The sequence below is a fragment of the Sus scrofa genome, chromosome Y, assembly GCF_054392235.1.
Source record: "Sus scrofa isolate SSC_HxYL_T2T_F1_AM1 chromosome Y, Sscrofa_HxYL_maternal_Yorkshire_Landrace_v2.0, whole genome shotgun sequence".
Lineage (NCBI taxonomy): Eukaryota > Metazoa > Chordata > Mammalia > Artiodactyla > Suidae > Sus > Sus scrofa.
The window spans coordinates 21,592,230-21,616,856 of record NC_139402.1 but is presented as its reverse complement, the minus strand read 5'-3'; positions in this window follow the sequence as shown (position 1 = coordinate 21,616,856).

The window sequence follows — 24,627 nt, the reverse complement described above, 5'->3', positions numbered from 1 at the left end:
TCCTGGTCACCAAAATCAAGTTAAAATTTACATTTAAAAAATATACAGCTGGCCTCCTGTTATTATTGAGGCATTGAATTAACTAATCTTTGCATCTCTGCCCAGAGTGTACGTTATTACATGTATTTTATCAGAAGAATGATATCCACTGATACCCTATCACTGTGTACACAGGTATCTACCATATTGCCTTTATTTCTCATCAGAGAAAGAAAACAGAGACCCTCTCCCCGCTAGCTGTTGAAAAATTGTAGTTCATGCAATGAAATAATGATCAAAAGAAGTGGATAATCCTACACCAGGAACAGAGAACACCATTGCTCCTAGAAATGTGAAGTCTCAATCTGCACAGAGGTTCTGTATCTTCTGTGTGGCTCCTAAAGGAGGTGGGAAGAGAGATTGGTGAAGTAATGTATAAGCATTATCACCAATGTGCGTCACCATGAGTGAAAAAATAGAGGCATTTGGTATGGAAAGGTTTTCATACAAAATGAGTGGCCATGGGCATGTCAATTGTTTCTATTTGAAAAAAGATATCTCTGTTTCCTGTTGTGCAAAAGACTTGTGGAGATGCTTGCTGTTCCATTTACATGGTTGAGTTTTCAGAAGATGCATGAAAAAATAGCCAATGGTTTTACATTCTTGACATTTTATTTTCACAGGCAATAGATCCACAGATTTCAAACTTCCCAAAATGGAGTTTGAAGAAAAAAGCCCTACCTGCCAGCACTGAGTATCACTGGTACCATTTTTCACTGCATTTCCTAGACAGAGATTTTTTTTTGGTGTATTGAAGAAATACATATGTCATATGTTTAAGGAGTTCTATGAAGTGGTCTAATATACGCTTTCATTTCATTTCCCACCAACGGTAGTCTCGTCCTCCAACTGGCTTTTGGGTATTGGCTTGATAACGTCTAAATGGAAGGACTGTAACTTAACTGAAAAATAACAACACACAGAATCAACAGCATGCTTGGTGTTTAGGCAAACTGGAAAACCACTGGCCCGCCGACTTGTGTGTATATGATGATGGATCTTGGACTCCAGGTGGCCTTGGTCAGAGGACACCCAGGGGACGAAGGGCTGTGCCTGGTGGTACAGCTCAAAAGGCCTTGCATGGCAAAGGCATGTCCCAGAGGTTTCTACATGTCAGGTCTGCGTACCCATCCAAGCTCCACATCCTGATCCTTGATGTATGACATCATGCATTTTCACCTGGCTGAGCCTCAGTATCCCTGTCTGCACAAAGGGGACAGTAACACTCTCAACCTCCCAGGAGCTTGCATTAGAACATGACTACACACAATTCAGGGACAGCAATGCCAGATCTGAACTGTGTCCATACCCAAATAACAGGGCAGAGCAATACTGGATCCTCAGCCTACTGAACGATGCCAAGGAATGACCCCATATTCTCCTGGTTAGTACGCAGTTTCCCTTCTGCAGAGTCATGATATAGGAATTACTGTTGCACAGGTTCCGAAAACCTCTGGACTATGATCTTCCAGATGACATGTGTCAGCCAAAACACAGACTACCCCATTTTGAGTTGTGGGGTTTATCCTGCTTCAGGATTAGCCCATATTGGAGACTTGGTTTGCAGTGTGTGGTTCAGAGTCAGGCCTTCTGTCATCTCCTTCTGGCATTGCCATCCACTGGTTCCATGATCCCAGAACAGGCTCAATTCCCCTAGTCTCAGATTCCCCATGCGACCATTGGGAAACACTGGAATACAGAGATGGCTTTGGGACTGGCAGCCAAATCCACTTGGTGGCAGGAAGCAGGCCCTTCCAAGCACCCCAGACATCAAAGCCCTGACCATGGGCTCCAACGGACTCCACGGAACTCAGCCACCCAAACACACAGGTGCCTGCCAACAAGGACAGTTGGCCATTAGGGCTGAGGGAGTGGGAGGCCCACCAGATTCTAGAAAGCCCTGCTCTCTGATTCCTGTGTTTCCTGCTCAGGGATATCACTGGAGCCTTGCCTTTAGAGAGAGATAATTGCTGATGGAAGCCTGGAGCTGGATGTGGCAATGGGACCACCTAGATGGTCAGGCAGTGCCCTGGCTCTTCTGGGTGTCATTTTTCCATTTGGAAAATGATCTGCCTGGTGGCAAGATGGTCAATTTTTGACCTTTTCCACGGGTACGGTGCAGCTTTTTTTTTCCCAAAAAAACCCTACATTCATTAAATCCACTTTCAAAAATTAGAGAAGTGTAGGTAATCAAAGCTGAGGGCCCCTTGTGGCTCAGCAGTAATTGACCCAAGTAATGTCCAGAGGAAGTGGGTTTGATCTCTGGCCTTGCTCAGTGTGTTAAGGATCCGTGAGTTTGGGATTACGTTGTAGACCCATCTCGGATCCTGGTTGGCCAATACCATATCTCTGGCTTAGTCCAGCTTGTGCAATTTGATTGACCCCCAGCCTAGGAAATTCTCCATGCCTTGCGTGTGGACAACAAAATCAAGATAAAATCTACTTTTAAAAAAATATTCACCTGGCATCCTGTTATTATTGAAGCTTGGAAGTAATGAATCTTTGCATCTTTGCCCATGGCATAAGTTAGTACATGAATTTTATCAGAAGCATGATATCCATTGAAATCCCATCACCGTGTACAGAGTGATCTACCATGTGTCGTTCTTATCTCATCAGAAAAAGAAGAGAGGAGTTCCCGTGGTTGCGCAGTGGTTAATGAATCCGACTAGGAACCATGAGGTTGCGGGTTCGGTCCCTGCCCTTGCTCAGTGGGTTAACGATCCGGCATTGCCGTGAGCTGTGGTGTAGGTCGCAGACGCGGCTCGGATCCCACGTTGCTGTGGCTCTGGCTTAGGCTGGTGGCTACGGCTCCGATTAGACCCCTAGCCTGGGAACCTCCATATGCTGTGAGAGCGGCCCAAGAAATGGCAAAAAGACAAAAAAAAAAAAAAAAGAAGAGGAAGAGAAAGAAACCACTCACCTCTAGCTCTTGAAATCTTTGTTGTTCATGCAATGATATAATGCTCAAAGGAATTAGAGAATCTTCCACCCAGAACTGAGAACCCCATTGCTCTTGCCATGGTGAAGTGTCAATCTGCTGGGTGCTCTGTATCTTTGGTTTGGCTTCTGAAGGAGGTGTGCAGAGAGATGAATGGACTCATTCATAAGCATTAACCTAGATGTGAGTCACAATGAACGAAACAAGAGAGGTGTTAGGTATGGATATGTTCTCATGCAAAATTAGTGACCATGAACATGTCAACAGTTTCCATTTCAAAAAAGAAATCCCTGTTTCCTGTTGTGTGAAAGACTCGTGGAAAGGCTTGCTGTGCCATTTACACGGTTGAGTTTTCAGAAGAAAGTTCGTGAAAAAATAGCCAATGGTTTTACATTCTTCACCTTTGTCTTTTCACGGGCAATAGAGCCACATAGTTCAAAGGTTCAAAAACGGAATTTGAAGACAAAAGCCCTACCTGCCAGAACAGCGTATCAGTGGTAAAGTTTTTCATCACAATTCCTAGATAGAGATGTCCCTTGGGCCTATTGAAATACAAATAAATATAAGTTTAAGGAGGTCTAGGATATCGTCCAATATATTCTTTCATTTACTTTCCTTCCAATGTTAGTGTAGTCCTCCAACCGGCTATGATGTTTTGGCTGGATAACCTCTGAAGGATAGGTCACTTCCATAACCAAGAATGACGCAGCCATGATCTGAAAGCATGCTTTTGGTTTAGGAATCCTGGCAAACCACTGGCAGGCCACCTTGTGTGTATATGCCAATGGAGCTTGGACTTCAGACGGCCTTGGTCAGAGGAAACCCAGTGGACTATGGTCTGTGGCTGGTGTACCACTCAGCTCAAAAGGTCTTGCATGGAAATGGTAAAATCCAGACATTTCCACCTGTCAGGTCTGGGTATATATCCAAGCTCCAACACCTGCTTTCTTGATGTATGACATCACGCATATTCCCCTTGCTGAGCCTCAGTATTCCTGTCTGCACAACGGGGACAGTAACACTCTCAGCCTCCCAGGATCTTGCATGAGAACATGACTACAGTCAATTCAGGGCCAGAAATGCCAGCTCTGAGCCATGCCCATGAACCAAATAACAGGGTAGAGCAATGCTGAATCATCAGCCTTCTGAATCCAATGCCTAGGAGTGACCCCATGCTCACATGGTTACTAGGCAGTTTCCCTTCTGCTGAGGCATGGTGGGAACTCTTGTGGCACAGGATTGGAAGACTTCTGAACTAGGATCTTCCAGATGACATGTGCTCACCTAAACAGAACACCCCAAATTGAGATGGGGTGGGGATTATTGTGCTTCTTGGGTACCCCACTTGAGAGACTTGGTTTGAGTGTGGGGTCCAGACACAGGCCTTCTGTCGTCTCCTTCTGGCTTTGCCAAACACCTTTTCCATGATCCCAGGACAGGCTCACTTCCCCCAGCCTCAGGTTCCACTGCGAGCACTGGGAAACATTGGAATACACAGATGGCTTTTGGGCTGGCAGCCAAATCCACTTGGCGGCAGGAAGCAGTCCCTTCCCAGCACCATAGCCCACACAGCTTTGCCTATGACCATGAGCCCCAACTGACCCCATGGAACTCTGCCACCCAAACACATAGGTTCCTGACAACCAGTGCAGATGGCCCTTAGGGCTGAGGGAGTGGGATACCCACCAGGTCCCATAAGGTCCTGCTCTCTGATTCCTGTGCTTCCTGATCAGGTATCTCCCTGGAGCCTTGCCTTTGGGGAGAGTCAAGGGCTGATGGAAGCCTGAAGCTGGATAGGGCAATGGGCCAAGTCAATAATCCAGCAGTGCCTTGACTCTTCTGGGTGTCATTTTTCCCATTTGGAAAATGATCTGGCTGGTGGCAAGACCACCAACCTTAGACATTGTCCACCTGTAGGGTACATCTTTTTTTTATGAAAATCATACATTCATATAATCCATTTTCAAAACTTATAGAAGGAGCAGACATCAAAACAGAGGGCCCCTTGTGGCTCAGCAGTAATGAACCCAAGGAATGTCCATGAGAAAGCGGTATTGATCCCTGGCCTTCCTCAGTGTGTTAAGGATCCATGAGCTCTGGATTCTGTTGTAGACCCAACTCGGCTCTGGGTGGCCAATTCCATGGTGGTGTTATATGCCTTCATGTGTAGAGCTGATTGACCACCAGCCAGGAACTTCTCCATGCCATGTGTGGGACAGCCAAAATCAAGATAAAATCTCCATTTTTTAAAAAAGATACACCTGTCCTTCTGTTATTATGGAGATATTGAGGTAAATAATCTTTGCGTCTTTGAGGAGGGCATGTGTTATTACACTGAATTTTAACTGAAGAATGATATCCTTTGAAATCCTATCACCGTGTATTCAGGAATCTACTGTGTGGCCTTAATTTCTCCTCAGAGAAAGAAGAGAAAGACCCACTCCCCTCTAGCTCTTGAAAGCGTTGTGGTTGATGCAATGAAATAATGTTCAAAAAATGGGAGAATCCTCCACCAGGAACAGAGAACAGCAATGGGCACGGTGCTCTGTATCTTCTGTGTGGCTTCTGAAGGAGGTTGGCAGAGAGATGCATGGACTCATGCATATGCATTAACAAGGAGGTGAGTCATGGTGAATGAAACAAGAGAGGCATGGACAGGTTTTCATACAAAATTAGTGACCGTGGGCATGTCATTGGTTTCTGTTTCAAAAAAGAAACCCTGTTGCCTGTTGTGTGAAAGACTTGTAGAGAGGCTTGCTGTGCCATTTACCTGGTTGATTTTTCAGAAGAAGATGCATGAAAGAAGAGCCAATGGTTTCACATAATTGACTTATCCTTTTCAAGGGCAATATATCCACATAGTTCAAAGATCCAAAAACGGAGTTTGAAGACATAAGCCTTACCTGCCAGTACTGAGTATCACTGGATCCATTTTTAGTCCAATTTCCTAGATAGAGATATCATTTTGGCCTATTGAAGGAAATACCTATGTTATACTTTTAAGTGGTCTAATGTAGGCTTTCATTTCCATTTCCACAAAGGTTGGTCTCGTCCTCCAACCAGCTTTTTGTTTTGGCCTGATAACCCCTAAAGAAAGGGACTGTTCCATAACAAATGATTGACACAGCCCAGAATAGAAAGCATAATTTTGGTTTGGGCATCCTGGAAAACTGCGGGCAGGCTGACAAGTGTGTCTATGCTGATGGAGCTTGGAATCCAGGTGGCCTTGGTCATAAGACACCCAGGGGATGAAGGGCTGTGGCTGGGGGTACACTTCAGATCAAAAGGCCTTGTGTTGCAATGACAAGGTCCAAAATTTTCCAGCTGTCATGTCTAGGTAGCCATCCAATTTCCACCACCTGGTTCCTTGAAGTATACCATAACGCAGGTTCATCTGCCTGAGCCTCAGTTTCCCTGTCTTCACAACAGGGACAGTAACATTCTCAGCCTCCCAAGGTCTAGCATGAGAACATGACTACACACAATACAGGGATAGCAATGCCATATGTGAGCCATATATATGACCCAAGTAACAGGGCAGAGCAATGCTGAATCCTCAGCCTTCTGAAACTAATGCCTAGGAATGACCCCATGCCCTTGTAGTGACTACTCAGTTTCGCTTCTGTGGATCCATGATGGGAACTCCTGTGGCACAGGTTTGGAAGACCTCTGGACTGGGATCTTCCAGATGACATGTATTAGCCAAGCAGAGATTACACCAAATTGTGAGGTGGCAGGGATTTCCTTCTTCTTGGGTACCCCACGTGGAGAGAGTTGGTTTGGAGTGTGGGGTCCAGAGACAGGCCTTCTGTCATCTCCTTCTGGCCTTGCAAACCACCAGTTCCATGATCCCAGGACAGGCTCACTTCCCCCAGTCTCAGGTTCCCCATGCAACCTGTGGGAACAATTGGAATACACAAAAGGCTTTGGGGTTGGAAGCCAAACCCACTTGCTGGCAGGAAGCAGTCACTTCCCAGCACCACAGGCACCACAGCTCTGCCTCTGACCATGGGCCCCAATGGACTCAACAGGACTCGGCCACTCAAGCACACAGGTGTCTGGCAACCAGGGTAGATGGCCCTTAGGGCTGAGGGAGTAGGAAGCCCACCAGGTTCTAGAAGTCTCTGCTCTCTGATTCCTGTGCTTCCTGCTCTGGGATCTCACTGGAGCCCTACTTTTTGGGAGAGCCAACGTCTGAGGGAAGCCTGGAGCTGGATGTGGCAACGGGCCAACCTAGATGGTCAGGCTGTGCCCTGGCTCTTCTGGTTGTCACTTTTCCCATCTGGAAAACGATCTGGATATCGGTAAGACAGTCAAACTTAGACGTTGTCCACCTGTATGGTGCATCTTTTTTGTTTGTTTGTTTCAAATAAATCATACAATCTTAAATCCACTTTCAAAATTAGAGAAGGGGAGGTCATCATAGCAGAGGGCCCCTTGTGGCTCAACAGTAATGGACCCAAGGAAAGTCCATGAGAAAGCGATATTGATCCCTGGCCTTGCTCAGTGGATTTAGGATCCATGAGCTGTGGATTAGGTGGTAAAACGATCTCGGATCACAGGTGGCCAAGGCCATGGCTCTGGTGTAGGCAGCATGTGTAACTCTGATTGACCACCAGCCTTGGTACTTTCCATGCCATGGGTGTGGCCCCAAAATCAAGATAAAATCTACTTATTCAAAAGATATTTCCTGTTATTATTGAGGCATTGAAGTAACGAATCTTTGTATCTTCGCCCAATGTGTACGTTACTACATAAATGTTATCAGAAGAATCATATCCATTGTTATCCTACCTCTGCGTCCACAAGAATCTACCCCGTGGCATGTATTTACCTTCAAAGGAAAAGGAGAAAGACCCACTCCCCGATAGCTCTTGAATTCATTGTGGTTCATGAAATGAAATAATGCTCAAAAAATGGCTAAATCCTCCACCAGGAACAGAGAACATAGCTCCTGGAATGGTGACATGTCAATTTGCATGGGGGCCCTGTATCTTTCGTGTTGCACCTGAAGGAGGTGGGCAGAGAGATGGATGGACTCATGCATCAACATCATCACTGAGGTTGGTCACTGTGAAAGAAACAAGAGAGTTGTGATGTACAGAGAGGTTTTCATACAATATAAAGACTATGGGCATGTTAATAATTTCAATTTAAAAAAGACCTTTCTCAAAAAAGAAGAAATATCCCAAATTGACAACTTAACCCTCCACCTAAACGAATTAGAAAAAGAAGAACAAAAAAGTCCTAAAGTCAGCAGAAGGAAGGAAATTATAAAGATCAAAGAAGAAATCAATAAAATTGAGACTCAAAAAACAATAGAGAAAATTAATAAAACCAAGAGCTGTCTTTGAAAAGGTGAACAAAATGGACAAACCTCTGGCCAGACTCATTAAAAGAGGAGAGAAAGAACCCAAATAACCAAAATTAGAAATGCAAAAGGAGAAATCACAACGGATACAGCAGAAACACAAAAAACCATAAGAGAATACTATGAACAACTATACGGCAACAAGTTTGACAATCTGGAAGAAATGGAAAATTTTCTAGAATCTTACAGCCTGCCAAAACTGAATCAAGTAGAAGCAGACCAACTGAACAGACAGATCACTAGAAATGAAATTGAAGAAGTCAGAAAATCACTCCCTACAAATAAAAGTCCAGGACCAGATGGCTTCACAGGGGAATTCTATCAAACATATAAAGAGGAATTGGTGCCCATCCTCCTTAAACTCTTTCAAAAGGTTGAAGAAGAAGGAACACTCCCAAAGACATTCTATGAGGCCACCACCACCCTCATTCCAAAACCAGACACAGATACCACCAAAAAGAAAACTATCGGCCAATATCATTGATGAATATAGATGCAAAAATTCTCAACAAAGTCTTAGCCAACCGAATCCAACAACATACCAAAAAAATTATACACCATGACCAGGTAGCATTCATCCCAGGTTCACAAGGATGGTTCATCATACGCAAATCAATCAGCATCATACACCACATTAGCAAGAAAAAAGTCAAAAATCATAGGATCATCTCAATAGACGCAGAAAAAGCATTTGACAAAGTCCAACATCCATTCATGATCAAGACCCTCGCCAAAGTGGGTATAGAGGGAACATTCCTGAATATAATCAAAGCCATTTATGAGAAACCCACAGCAAATATAATCCTCAATGGGGAAAAACTGAAAGCCTTCTCACTCAAATCTGGAACAAGACAGGGATGCCCACTCTCACCACTGCTCTTCAACAGAGTTGTGGAAGTCCTAGCCACATCAATTAGACAAACAAAAGAAATCAAAGGCATCCATATAGGAAGAGAAGAGATCAAACTGTCACTGTATGCAGATGACATGATACTATACATAGAAAACCCTAAGGACTCAACCCCAAAACTAGTTGCACTGATTCTTAAATTCAGCAAAGTCACAGGATATGAGATTAACATTCAGAAGTCAGTTGCATTTCTGTATACAACAATGAAACATTAGAAAAGGAATACAAACATATGATACCTTTTAAAATTGTACCTCACAAAATCAAATACCTCGGAATACACCTGACCAAAGAGGTAAAGGACCTATATGCCGAGAACTATAAAACTTTAATCAAAGAAATCAAAGAAGATGTAAAGAAATGGAAAGATATTCCATGTTCCTGGATTGGAAAAATCAATATTGTGAAAATGGCCATCCTACCCAAAGCAATCTACAGATTCAATGCAATCCCTATCAAATTACCCAGGACATTTTTCACAGAACTAGAACAAACAATCCAAACAGTTATATGGAACCACAAAAGACCCAGAATTGCCAAAGCAATCCTGAGAAACAAAAACCAAGCAGGAGGCATAACGCTCCCAGACTTCAAGAAATACTACAAAGCCACAGTCATCAAAACAGTGTGGTACTGGTATCAAAACAGACAGACAGACCAATGGAACAGAAGAGAGAATCCGGAAAGAAACCCTGACACCTAGGGTCAATTAATCTTTGACAAGGAGGCAAGAACATAAAATGGGAAAAAGAAAGTCTATTCAGCAAGCATTGCTGGGAAACCTGGACAGCTGCATGCAAAGCAATGAAACCAGAACACACCCTCACACCATGCACAAAAATAAACTCCAAATGGCTGAAAGACTTAAATATACGACAGGACACCATCAAACTCCTAGAAGAAAACATAGGCAAAACACTCTCTGACATCAACATCATGAATATTTTCTCAGGTCAGTCTCCCAAAGCAATAGAAATTAGAGCAAAAATAAACCCATGGGACCTCATCAAACTGAAAAGCTTTTGCACAGCAAAGGAAACCCAAAAGAAAACAAAAAGACAACTTACAGAATGGGAGAAAATAGTTTCAAATGATGCAATGGACAAGGGCTTAATCTCTAGAATATATAAACAACTTATACAACCCAAAAGCAAAAAAGCCAATCAATCAATGGAAAAATGGGCAAAAGACCTGAATAGACATTTCTCCAAAGAAGATATACAGATGGCCAACAAACACATGAAAACGTGCTCAACATCTTTGATGATAAGAGAAATGCAAATCCAAGCTATCATGAGATACCACCTCACACCAGTCAGAATGGCCATCATTAATAAATCCACAAATAACAAGTGCTGGAGGGGCTGTGGAGAAAAGGGAACCCTCCTGCACTGTTGGTGGGAATGGAAACTGGTACAGCCACTCTGGAGAACAGTTTGGAGATACCTTAGAAATCTATACATAGAACTTCCATATGACCCTGCAATCCCACTCTTGGGCATCTATCCGGACTAAACTCTACTTAAAAGAAGCATGTGCACCCACATGTTCATTGCAGCACTATTCACAATAGCCAAGACATGGAAACAACCCAAATGTCCATCGACAGATGATTGGATTTGGAAGAGGTGGTATATATACACAATGGAATACTACTCAGCCATAAAAAAGGATGCCATAATGCCATTTGCAGCAACATGGATGGAACTAGAGACTCTCATCCAGAGTGAAATGAGCCAGAAAGACAAAGACAAATACCATATGATATCCCTTGTAACTGTAATCTAATATCCAGCACAAATGAACATCTCCTCAAAAGGGAAAATCATGGACTTGGAGAAGAGACTTGTGGCTGCCTGATGGGAGGGGGAGGGAGTGGGAGGGATCAGGAGTTTGGGCTTATCAGACACAACCTAGAATAGATTTACAAGGAGATCCCACTGAATAGCATTGAGAACTTTGTCTAGATACTCATGTTGCAACAGAAGAAAGAGTGGGGGAAAAACTGTAATTGTAATGTATACATGTAAGGATAACCTGACCCCCTTGCTGTACAGTGGGAAAATAAAAATATATATATATTAAAAAAATAAAAAATAATAAAAAATAAATCCCTGTGGCCAGTTGTGTGAACGAGTTGTGGATAGGCTTGCTATGCCATTTACCTGGTTTATTTTTTCAAATGAAGATTCATGAAGTAATAGCAAATGGTTTTAATATCTTTACATTTTCATTTTCAAGGGGAATAGATCCCCATAATTTAAAGGTCCAAAAATGGAGTTTGAAAACAAAAGCTCTACCCGCCAGCACTGAGTAACAATGGTACCACTTTTAGTTGCATTTCCTAGGTAGAGACATCATTTTGGCCTATTAAAAGATATACATATGTCATAAGTTTTAGGAGGTCTAGGAAGTGGTGTAGTATATTCTTTAGTTTCTTTTCCAAGAAATGGTAATCTCGTCCGGCAACTGGCTTTTTGGTTTTGGCTTGATAACCTCTAAAGAAAAGGGCTATTATGTAACCACAGAATGACGCCACTCAGAACCAAAAACATGCTTGGATTGAAGGCCACCTGGTGTAGCTCTGGAAGGCTGACTTGTGTGTATATGCTGATGGAGATTGGACTCCAGTTGACCTTGATCAGAGGACACCCAGTGGTGAAGTGGTGTGGATAGGGGTATCACTCAGATCAAAAGGCCTTGTGTTGCAATGGCAAGTTCCAGAAGTTTCCACGTGTCATGTCTGTGTACACATCCAAGCTCCACCATCTGCTTCCTTGATGTATGACATCCGTATGTTCCCCTTGCTGAGTCTCCATATCCCTGTCTGCACAATGGGGACAATAACACTCTCAGCCTCCCAGGGCCTTGCATGAGAACATGACTACACACAATCCAGGGACAGCAATGCCAGATCTGAGCTGTGTCCATACGCATATAACAGGTCACAGCAATGCTGGATCCACAGCCTTCTGAATCCAACGCATAGGTGACCCCATGCCCGCTTGCTGTATATATTCTGTGTGGCTTCTGAAGGATGTTGGAGGAGTGATGGATGGGCTCATGCATAAACATTAATACCGAGGTGAGTCACGGTGTATGAAACAATAGAGGCGTTAGGTATGGACAGTTTTTCATACAAAATTAGTGACCATGCGCATGTCAATGGTTTCCATTTCAAAAAAGAAACCACTGTTGCCTGTTTTGTGAAAGACTTGTGGACACGCTTGCTGTGCCATTTACCTTGTTGATTTTTCATGAGAAGATTCATGAAAAAAGAGCCAAAGTTTTACATTCTTGAAAAATTTCTTTTCCCGGGAATAGATCCACAGAGTTCAAAGGTGCATTAATGGAGTTTTAAGTCTAAAGTGCTGCCTGCCAGCACTGAGCAGCACTAGTACTATTTTTCTTCAAATTTCCTAAATAGAGATGTTGTTTTGGCCTATTGAAGGAAATACATATGTCTTAAATTTAAGGAGGCCTAGGAAGTGGTCTAATATATGCTTTCATTTCCTTTCCCAACAATGGTAGTCTCGTCCTCCAACCGGCATTTTGGTTTTGGCTCAATATCCTCTAAAGCTATGGACTGTAACTTAACAGAAAAATGACACAACCCAAAGCCAAAAACATGCTTGTTGTTTAGGCAAAATGGTGAACCACAGGCAGGCATACTTGTGTGTATATGCCAATGAAGCTTGGAATCCAGGTGGCCTTATCAGAAAATACCCAGGGGAGGAAGGGCTGTGGCTGGGGTACCCCTCAGATCAAATGGCCTTGCATAGAAATGGAAAGTTCCAGAGGTTTCCACCTTTCAGGTCTGGGTACCCATCAAAGCTCCACCACCAAATTCCTTGATATATGACATTACACATGTTCCCCTGGCTGAGCCTCAGAATCCCTGTCTGCACAATGGGGACAATAACACTCTCAGCCTCCCAGGGCCTTGCATGAGAACATGACTACACAAAAGAGAGTGATAGCAATGCCAGATCTGATCCTCGTCTATGACCCAAGTAACAGGTCCCAGCAATACTGGATCCTTAGCCTGCAGAACAATGCCAAGGAATGACCCAATGCCCTCTTGGTTACTAGGCAGTTTCCTTTCTGTTGAGACGTGGTGAGAACTCCTGAGGCACAGGATTGGAAGACTTCTGGACTTGTATCTCCCAGATGATGTGTGTCAGCCATAACACAGGCCACCCGAAGGTATGAGGTGGCAGGGATTATCCTGCTTCTTCAGTTATACCACTTGGAGAGACTTGGTTTTGTGTGTGGGGTCCAGAGACAGGCGTTTTGTCATCACTTTCTGGCCTTGCAAACCACCCTTTCCATGATCCCAGGGCAGGGTCACTTCCCCCAGCCTCAGGTTCCCCATATGACCCAAGGGTACCATTGGAATACAAAGATGGCTTTTGGGCCGGCAGCCAAACCCATTGGTGCCAGGAAGCAGGCCCTTCCCAGCACCACAGGCACCACAGTCCTGCCTCTGTCCATGGGCCCCAACGGACCCCACGGAACTCTGTCCCCCAAACAAACAGGTGCCTGGCAACCAGGGCAGATGGCCCTTAGTGCTGAGGGAGTTGGAGGCCCACAAGGTTCTAGAAGGCCCTGCTCTCTGATTTCTGTGCTTCCTGCTCAGGAATCTCACCAGAGCACTGCCTTTGTGGAGAGCCAACATCTGATGGAAGCTAGAAGCTGGATGTGGCAATGGGCCAACACTGATGGACAGTCAGTGCCCTGGCTCTTCTGGATTTCACTTTTCCCATCTGGGAAATGATCTGTCTGGTGGCAAGACTATCATCTTTAGACATTGTTCTACTGTAGGATACCTCTATTTTTTTTAAGAAAGTCATACATTCGTAAAAACCACTTTCATTAATTCTAGAAGGGGAGGTCATCATAGCAGAGAGCCCCTTGTGGCACAGCAGTTATGGACCCAAGTGATATCCATGAGGAAGTGGATTTCATCACTGGCCATGCTCATTGGGTTAAGGATCCATGAGCTGTGGATTAGCTTTTATACCCATCCCAGTAATTGGGTAGACAATGACATGGTTGTAGCAAAGGCCATCATATGTAGTTCTGATTGTCCACTGGCCTAGGAACTTCTCAATGCCATTGGTTCAGACAGAAAAATCAAGGTTAAATCTCCATTTTTTAAAAAATAGATCCTCCTATCCTTCTGTTATTGAAGCATTGAATTAACGAATCTTTGACAAGGGCCTACATTAGTAATGAATTTTATCAGAAGAATGATATCCATGAAATCCTATCACCATGTACCCATGGACCTATTCTGTGGCCTTTATTTCTCATCAGAGAAAGAAGAGAAAGACCCACTCCCCTGTAGCTCTTGAAATCGTTGAGTTTTCTGCAATGAAATAATGATCAAAAGAAATGGAGAATCCTACACCAGGAACAGAGAACAACATTGCTCCTGGAAATGTGAAGTGTCAACTTCACTGGGGCTCTGTATCTTCTGTGTGGCTTCTGAAGGAGGTGAGCAGAGATGTGGATGGACTCATGCATAAGCATTATCACCAAGGTGAGTCAAGGCGTGTGAAACAAGAGAGGCCTTAAGAATGGACATGTTTTCCTACAAAATTTGTGATGATCGACATGTCAATGGCTTCCTTTTCAAAAACAAATCCATGTTTCCTGTGGTTCAAAAACCTTTGGAGAAGAAGATGCATGAAAGAAGTGCCAATGGTTTTACATTCTTGACTTTTTTTTTCACATGCAATAGATCCACATAGTTCAAAGGTCCAAAAACGGAGTTGGAAGAAAAAGTCCTAACTGGAGGCACTGAGTATCACTGGTTCCATTTTTCATCACATTTCCTACATAGAGATGTCCTTTGGGCCCACTGAAGGAAGTACCTATGTCATAAGTTTAAGGAGGTCTAGGACATGGTCTAATAAATACTTTCATTTCCTTTCCTACCAATGGTAGTCTCTTCCTCCAACAGGATTTTGGGTTTGTCTTGATAACCTGTAAAGAAAAGGACTGTTTATAACAAATGAATGATGCAGCCCAGAACCTAAAGCATGCATTTGCGTTAGGCAACCTAACAAACCACTGGAAGGCCAATGTGTGTTTATATGCTGATGGAGCTTGGACTCCAGGTGGCCTTGTTCAGAGGACACCCAGGGCACAAAGGGCTGGGGTTGGGGGTTCCCCTCAGCTCAAATGGCCTTGCAATGCAATGGCAAGTTCCAGAGGTTTCCACCTGTCAGATCTGGGTACCTATCCAAGCTCAACAAACTGCTTCCTTGATGTATGACATCATGCATTTTCATCCTGCTGTGCCTTAGTATCACTTTGTGCACAATGGTGACAGTAACACTCTCACCCTCCCAGGGGCTTGATGAGATCATGACTACACACAATGCAGGGAAAGCAATGCCAGATCTCAGCCATGTCCATGACGAAAGTAACAATTCCTAGCAATACCGGAACGAACGATGCCAAGCAATGACCCCATGCCCTCTTGGTGACTAATCAGTTTCAATTATGTAGAGACATAATGGGAACTCCTGTGGCACATGTTTGGATGACGTCTGGACTGGGATCTTCCAGATGACGTGTGTTGGCCAAAACACTGATTACACCAAGTTGGGAGGTGGCAGGGATTATCCTGCTTCTCAGGCACCCCACGTGAAGAGACTTGGTTTGGAGTGTGGGGTCAGACATAGGACTTCTGTCGTCTCCTTGTGGCCTTGCCATCGACTGGTTCCATGATCCCAGGACAGGGTAAATTCCCCCAGCCTCAGGTACCCCCATGAGACCTGTGGGAACCATTGTAATACAAAGATGGCTTTAGGTCCGGCAGCCAAACCCATTTGGTGCAGGAAGAAGGCCCATCCAAGCACCACAGGCCACACAGCTCAGCCTCTGACCATGGGCCCCAATGGACCCCACAGAACTCCGCCACCCAAACACACATGTGCCTGGCAACCAGGGCAGATGGCCATTAAGGCTGAGGCTGTGGGAGGCCCACCAGGTTCTAGAAGGCTCTGCTCTCTGATTCCTGTGTTTCCTGCTCAGGAATCTCACCAGAGCCCTGCCTTTGGGGAGAGCCAAAGGCAGTTGGAAGGCTGGAGGTGGATGTGGCAATGGGCCAAATCGATGTTCAGGCAGTGCCCTAGCTCTTCTGGGTGTCATTTTTCCCATCTGGAAAACGATCTGGATGGTGGCAATACAGTCAACCTTAGATGATTTTTCACCTGTAGGGTGCATTTTTTTTTTTTTTTTTGCCTTTCAAGAAAATCTTTCATTCATAAAATCCACTTAAAAAACGTACAAAAAGGAGGTCATCAAAGCACAGGGCCCCTTGTGGCTGAGCAGCAATGGACCCAAGTAATGTACATAAGGAAGCTGTTATGATCATTGGCCTTGCTCAGTGTGTTAAGGATCCATGACCTGTGGATTAAATTGTAAACACATCTCGGATCACTGTTGACCAAGACCATGAAAGTGGAGTAGGTTCGCATGTGAAGGTCTGATTGACCACCAGCCCAGGAACTTCTCCATGCCATGGTTGGGACCCCCAAAATCATGATAAAATACAATTTTATTTCAAAAAATTATATATATGGCCCACTGTTATTATTGAGGCATTGAAATAATGAATGTTTACATCTTTGCTGAAGGCATACATTAGTACACAAATTTTATCAGAAGAATCATCCATTGAAATCCTATCAGTGTGTACACAGGTATCTACCATATTACATTTATTTCTCATCAGAGAAAGAAGAGAAAGAACCACTCCCCGCTAGCTCTTGAAATAATTGTCGTACATGCAATGAAATAATGCTCAAAAGAAGGGGAAAATCCTCCACCAGGAATGGAGAACACCACTGCTCCTGGAAAGATGAAGTGTCAGTCTGCACAGGTGCCCTGTATCTCCTGTGTGGCTTCTGAAGTAGGTGGGCAGAGAGATGGATGGATTCATGCATATGCATTATCACCGAGGTGTGTCACGGTGAGTGAAACAATAGAGGCGTAAGGTATGGACAGGTTTTCATACAAAATTAGTGACCATGTGCATTCCAATGTTTTCCATTTAAAAAATAAATCCCTGTGGCCTGTTGTGTCAAAGACTTGTGGAGAGGGTTCAGGTGCCATTTACATGGTTGAGTTTTCAGAAGAACATTCATGAAAGAACAGTCAATGGTTTTACCTTCTTGAACTTTTTCTTTTCTCAGGCAATAGATCCCCATAGTTCAAAGTTCAAAAAATGGAGTTTGAAGAAAAAAGCCCTACCTGCCATCACTGAGTAACACTGGTACCATTTTTCATCACATTTCCTAGATAGAGATGTTGTTTTGACCTACTGAAGGAAATACATATGTCATAATTTTAAGGAGGTCTATGACGTGGTCCAATATATGCTTTCATTTCCTTTCACAACAATGGTAGTCTCGTCCTCCAACTGTCTTCTGGGTTTTGGCTTGATAACCTCTAATGAAAAGGACTATTCTGTAACCAAAGAATGATGCAGCACAGAACCAAAAGCATGCTTGGGGTTTAGGCAACCTGGCGATATGCTGGCAGGCTGACTTATGAGTTTGTGCTGATGGAGCCTGGACTCCAAGTTGCTGGGTCAGAGGAAACCCAGGGGATGAAGGGCTGTGGCTGGTGGTACACCTCACTCAAATCCCCAAGCATGTCATTTGTAAGATCCAGATGTTTCCACCTGTCATGTGTGTGTACCCATCCAATTTCCACCACCTGTTTCCTTAATGTATGACATCCTGCATGTTCCCCTTGCTGAGCCTCCCTATCCATGTCTGCACAACAGGGACAGTAACACTCACAGCCTCCCCAGTGCTTTCATGAGAACATGACAACAGAAAATATAGGGACATCAATGCCAGATCTGAGCTACGTCCGTGACCCAAATAACAGGTCCCATCAATGCTGGATCATCAACATATTGAACGATGCCAAACAATGACCCCATGTCCTTGTGGTGATGATTCAGGTTCCCTTCGGCACATCCATGATGGGAACTCCTGTGGTACAGCATTGGAAGACCTGTGGACTGGGATCTTCCAGATGACATGTGTTGGCCAAAACACAGACCACTCCAAGGTGTGAGGTGGCGGGGCTTATCCTTCTTCTTGTCTACCCCACTTGGAGAGACTTGGTTTGGAGTGTGGGTCCCAGAGACAGGCCTTCTGTCATCTTCTGGCATTGCCATCCACCATTTCCATGATTCAAGGACAGGGTCACTTTCTCCAGACTCTGATTCCCCATGCGACCATTGGGCACTGTTGGAATACATCGAATGCTTTGGAGCCGGCAGCCAAAACAATTTGCTGGCTGGAAGCGGACCCTTCCCAGCACCACAGGCACCACATCTCTGCCTCTGACCATGGGCCCCAATGGACCCCATGGAACTCTGCCACCCAAGCACACAGGTGTCTGGCAACCAGGGAAGATGGCTACTGGCCTGAGGGCATGGGAGGCCCACTGTGTTCTAGAAGGCCCTGCTCTCTGATTCCTGTTCTTCCAGCTAAGGGATCTCACCAGATTACTGCCTTTTTTTGAGATCCAATGGTGGATGGAAGCCTGGAGCTGGATGTGGCAATGGGTCCACCTCAATGGCCAGGCAGTGCCCTGGCTCTTCTGGGTGTTATTTTTCCCATTTGGAAAATGATCTTGCTGGTGACAAGACAGTCAATCTCAGTCTTTGTACAAATGTAAGTTCTACCTTTTTTTTTTTTTTCAAGAAAATCGACATTCATCAAATCCATTTTCAAAAATTCCAGAAAGGGATTTCATCAAACCAGATGGCACATTGTTGTTCAGCAGTAATTGACACAAGTAATGTCCATGAGGAATCGGGTTCAATCCCTGGCCTTGCTCAGTGAGTTAAGGATACGAAAGCTATGGATTATGTGGTTGACCTGTCACAGGTAATCTGTGGCCTTGCCATGTCAGTGGCATGGGCAAGCATGTGAAGCTCCTATTGACCAACAGCCTAGGAACTTCTCCATGCCATGGATGGGGACAAAAAAATCAAGATAAAATCTAGCTTTTTTGAAAAATAGATACTCCTGTCTTCCAGTTATTATAGAGTCAACGAAGTAACGAATCATTTCATCTTTGCCACGGGCATATGATTGTTCATTATTTTTATCAGAAAAATGATATCCATTGAAATCCTATCACCATGTACACAGGGATGTACTATGTGCTGTTTATTTCTCATCAGAGAAAGAAGAGGAAGACCCATGCCCCTATAGCTCTTGAAAGAGTTATGGTTCATGCAATGAAGGAATGCTCAAATGAAGGGGAGAATCATCCATCAGGAACAGAGAAAACCATTACTCCTGGAAAGGTGAAGTGTCAATGTGCACGGGTGCTCTGTATCTTCTGTGTGGCTTCTGAAGGAGGTGGGCAGAGAGATGGATGGACTTATACTTAAGCATTATCCCCAAAGTAAGTCACAGTGAGTGAAACAAGAGAAGCGTTAGGTATGGACACGTTCTCATACAAAATTAGTGACCGTGTGCATGTCAATGGATTTAATTTCAAAAAAGAAATCCCTGTTTCCTGTTGTGTGAAAGACTTGTGGAGAGGCATACCATACCATTTACCTGGTTGATTTTTAAGAAGAAGATTTTGATAGCAGAGCCAATGGTTTTAACTTATTGACGTTTTTCTTTTCACGGGCAATAGACAGAGTTTGAAGACAAAAGCCCTCCCTGATAGGACTGAGGAGCACTGGAACCATTTTTCGTCACATTTCCTAGATGGTGATATCAATGTGGCCTATTGAAGGCAATACATATGTCAAATGTTTAAGAAGGTCTAGGAAGATGTCTAATATCTGCTTTCATTTCCTTTCCCACCAAAGATAGTCTCATCCTCCAAACACATTTTTGTATTTGGCCTCATAACCCACAAATTACTGAACTTTTCTGTAACCAAAGATTGACACAGCACAGAACCGAATGCATGCTTCGGGTTTTGGCAACCTGGCTAAATGCTGGAAGCTGACTTGTGTTTATATGCTGATGGAATTTTGATTCCAGGTGGCCTTGGTCAGAGGTCACCCACGGGATGAAGGGAAGTGGCTGTGGGTACACCTCACTCAAAAGTCCTAGCCTAGCAATGGTAAGATCCAGACGTTTCCACCTGTCATGTGTGTGTAGCCATCCAAAATATACCACCTGCTTAGTTGATGTATGACATAGTTCATGTTCTCCTTACTGAGCCTCCATATCCCTGTCAGCACAACAGGGACAGTAACAATATCAGCCTCCAAGGGGCTTGCATGATAACATGAAAACAGGCAATACAGGTACAGAAGTGCCAGATCTGAGCCATGCCCATGACCCAGATAATATGTCATAGCAATTCTGGATCCTCAGTCTACAGAACGATGCCACAAAATGACCCCATGCCCTCATGGTGACTAGGCAGTATACCTTCGGCTGAGTCATGATGGGAACTCCTGTGGCACAGGTTTGGAAGACCGCTGTACTGGGATATTCCAGATGACATAAGTCCACCAAAACACAGACCACCCCAAGTTGTGAGGTGGAGGGGATTTTCCTCCTTCTTGGGTACCCCACGTGGAGAGACATGTTTTGGAGCCTGGGTCCCAGAGACAGGCCTTCTGTCATCTCCTTCTGGCCTTGTCAAACACCAGTTCCATGATCCCAGGACAGGTGTACTTCCCCCAGCCTCAGGTGCCCCAGGTACCCATGGGAACAATTGGAATACACAGAGGGCTTTGGGGCTGGCAGCCAAAACCATTTGGTGGCAGGAAGCAGGCCCTTCCAGCACCACAGGCAACACAGCTCTGCCTCTGACCATGGGCCCCAATATACCCCACGGATCTCTGCCACCCAAACACATAGATGCCTGGCAACCAGGGCAGATGGTCATGAGGGCTGAGGGCATGGGAGAGTCACCAGTTTCTAGAAGGCCCTACTCTCTGATTCCTGTGCTTCCTGCTCAGGGATCTCAGCAGAGCACTGCCTTTGGGGAGAACCAAGGGTGGATGGAAGCCTGGAGTTGGATGTGGCAACTGTACAAGCCCGGTGGTCACTGCCTCTTCTGGGTGTCATTTTTCCCATCTCGAATACGATCTGACTGTTGGCAAGAGAGTCAACCTTAGACATTGTCCACCGGTACAGTGTAGGTTTTTTTTTTCCCAAGAAAATCATACATTCACAAAATCCAATTTCAAAAATTCTTGAATGGGAGGTCATCAAACAGGGAGCTCTTTTTGGCTTAGCAGAAATAGACCCAAGTGATGTCCATGAGGAAGCAGGTTTGATCCCTGGTCTTGCTCAGTGGGTTAATGATCTGTTAGCTATGGATTAGATTGTAGACCCATGTAGATCACGTGTGGCCAAGGACATGGCTGTGGCATAGGCCAACATCTGTAACTCTGATTGACCACAAGCCTAGGAATTTCTCCATGCTATATGTTGGGCCCCAAAAATCAAGATAACATCTACTTTTTTTAAAAAAAATATGATGCACCTGGCCTGCTGTTATTATTGAGGCAATGAAGGAACTAATGTTTTCATCTTTTCCCAGGGCATACGTAGTACCTGAATTTTATCAGAGGAATGATATCCATTGAAAACCTACCACATAGGGATCTAAAGTGTGTGCTTTATTTCTCATCAGACAACAATGAGAATGTCCCACTCTTTGATAGCTTTTGAAATAAGTGTGGTTCATTAAATGATATAATGCTCAAAAGAGGTGTAGAATTACCCATTAGGAATGGAGAACACCATGGCTCCTGAAAAGTGAAACGTCATCTGCACGGTTGCTCTGTATCTTGTGTGGCTTCTGAAGGAGGTGAGCAGAGATATGGATGGACTCTTGCATAAGCATTATCACCGAGGGGAGTCACGGTGTGTGAAACAATAGAGACATTGTATGTGGACAGGTTTTCATACAAAATTCATGGCCATGGGCATGCCAATGGTTTCCATTTCAAAAAAGAACACCCCATTGCCAGTTGTGCGAAAGACTTGTGGAGAGGCTTGCTGTGCCATTTACCTGGTTGATTTTTCAGAAGAAGATGCATGGAAGAATAACAAATGGTTTTAAATTCTTGACCTTTTTCTATTCACAGGCAATATATCCACATAGTTCAAAGATCCAAAAAGGGAGTTTGAAATAAAAAGTCCTACCTGCCCAGAACTGAATATTCCTGGTGCCATTTTTAGTCCCACTTCCTAGATAGAGATGTCTTTTTGGCCTATTGAAGGAAATGCATATGTCATAAGATTAAGGAGGTCTGGGAAGTGGTCTAATATATGCTTTCATTTCCCTTTCCAAACAAAGGTAATCTTGTCCTTCAGCAGGCTTTTTGGTGTTGGCTTAATAACCTCTAAAGAAAAGGACTGTTCCATAACCAAAGAATGACACAGGCCAGAACCAAAAGCCTGCTTGTAGTTTAGGCAACCTTGTGAACCACTTGCAAGCTGACATTTGTGTATGTGCTAATGGAGCTTGGACTCCAGGTGGCCTTGGTCAGAGGACATCCAGCAAATTAATGGCTGTGGCTGGGGGTAACACTCAGCTAAAAGGCCTTGCATTGCAATGGCAAGATCCAGACTTTTCCACATGTCAGGTCTGGGTACCCATCAAAGATCCACCACCTGCATCTTTGTTGTATGATATCATGCATGTTTACCTGGCTGAACATAAGTATCCCTGTCTGCACAACAGGGACGGTAACACTCTCTGTCACACAGGGGCTTGAATGAACATGACTACAGACAATCCAGAGACAGCAATGCAAGATCTGAGCCGTGTCCATGAACCAAGTAACATGTCACAGCAATGCTGGATCCTCAGCCTTCTTCACACAATTCCTAGGTTTGACCACATGCCCTCATGTTATTAGTGAGTTTTCCTTTGGCTAAGACATAATTAGAACTCCAGTAAAACAGGTTTGGAGGACCTCTGGACTGGGATCTTCCAGATGACATGTGTTGGCCACAACACAGACAACCACAAGTTGTGATGTGGTGGGGATTATTCTTCTCTCGGGTACCCCACATGGAGAGCCTTGGTTTGGAGTGTGTGGTCCAGAGGCAGACCTCTGTCATCTCCTTCTGGTCTTGCAAACCACCGGTTCCATTATTCCAGACAAGGTCACTTCCCCCAGTCTCAGGTTCACCATGCGACCAATGGGAATCATTGGAATACACAAATGGCTTTGGGGCTGGCAGTGAAAATCATTTAGTAACAGGAAGAAAGCCCTTCCAATCGCCACAGATACCACAGCTCTTCCTCTGGCCATGGGCCCCAATGGCCCCCATGGAACTATGCCACCCAACCACTCAGGTGCCTGGCAATCAAGGCACATGGCCATTAGGGTTGAGGGAGTAGGAAGCCCACCAGGTTCTAGAATGCCCTGCTCTCTGATTCTGGTTCTTCCTGTTCAGGGATTTCCCTGAGCACTTCCTCTGGGGAGAGCCCATTGCAGGTGGAAGCCTGGAGTTGGATGTGGCAACAGGCCAACATAGATGTTCAAGCACTGCCCTGGTTCTACTGGGTGTCATTTTTCCCATCTGGAAATCTATGTGGCTGGTGGCAAGACAGTCAATCTTAGATGTTGTCGACCTGTTTGGTGCAACTTTTATTTGTGTTTCAAGAAAATCATACATACATAAATTCCACTTTCAAAAATTCCATAAGGGAGGTCATCAAAGCAGAGGACCACTTGTGGCTCAGCAGTAATGGACACAAGTAATATCCATGAGGAATCGGTTTTGATCCGTGGCCTTGTTCAGTGGGTTAAGGATCCTTCAGCTCTGGGTCAGGTGGTAGACCGATCTCGAAAGTTGGTTGGCCAAGGCCATGGCTGTGGGTTAGGCAGCAAGTGAAGCTGTCATTCACCACCAGCCTAGGAACTTCTCCATGTCATTGGTGGGGGACCCAAAATTAAGAAAATATCTACTTTTTAAAAAAAATATATACATATGACCTCCTTTTATTATTGAGACATTGAAGTAATGTATCTTTGCATCTTCACGCAGGGCATATATTAGCATGTTAGTTATCAGAAGAATGATATCCATGTACATGTGTACAGAGGGATCTACCATGAGGCCTTTATTTTTCATCAGAGAAAGAGGAGAAAGACCCACTCCACTCTAGATCTTGAAATTTTTGTGGTTCATGCAATGAAATAATGCTCACAAGAAGGGGACAATCATCCACCAGGAACAGAGAATATCATTGCCCCTGGAATGGTGAAGTGTCAATCTGCATTGGTGCTCTGTATCTTCTGGGTGGCTTCTGAAGAAGGTGGGCAGAGAGGTGGATGGACGCATGCAAAATCATTATCCCCGAGGTGAGTCATGGTGAGTG